The sequence below is a fragment of the Tachypleus tridentatus genome, chromosome 2 (assembly GCF_004210375.1).
Source record: "Tachypleus tridentatus isolate NWPU-2018 chromosome 2, ASM421037v1, whole genome shotgun sequence".
NCBI lineage: Eukaryota > Metazoa > Arthropoda > Merostomata > Xiphosura > Limulidae > Tachypleus > Tachypleus tridentatus.
Window position 1 is genome coordinate 12795098 of NC_134826.1, and position 289 is coordinate 12795386.

Below are 289 nucleotides of genomic sequence, written 5' to 3' on the forward strand. Positions count from 1 at the left end.
AGTTAATACACCGTGGTATTGACAATCGTATGTTTTATTGTTAAATTCACTGTTAAAAATAAACTAGACCTCAATCTACATTCCAAACTTTCTACTAAGATTATCTACCATTATTAGCTAAGTTAATACACCGTGGTATTGACAATCGTTTGTTTTATTGTTAAATTCACTGTTAAAAATAAACTAGACCTCAATCTAACATTCCAAACATTCCACTAAGATGATCTACCATTATAAGCTAAGTTAATACACCGTGGTATTGATAAATTGTATGTTTTATTGTTAAATT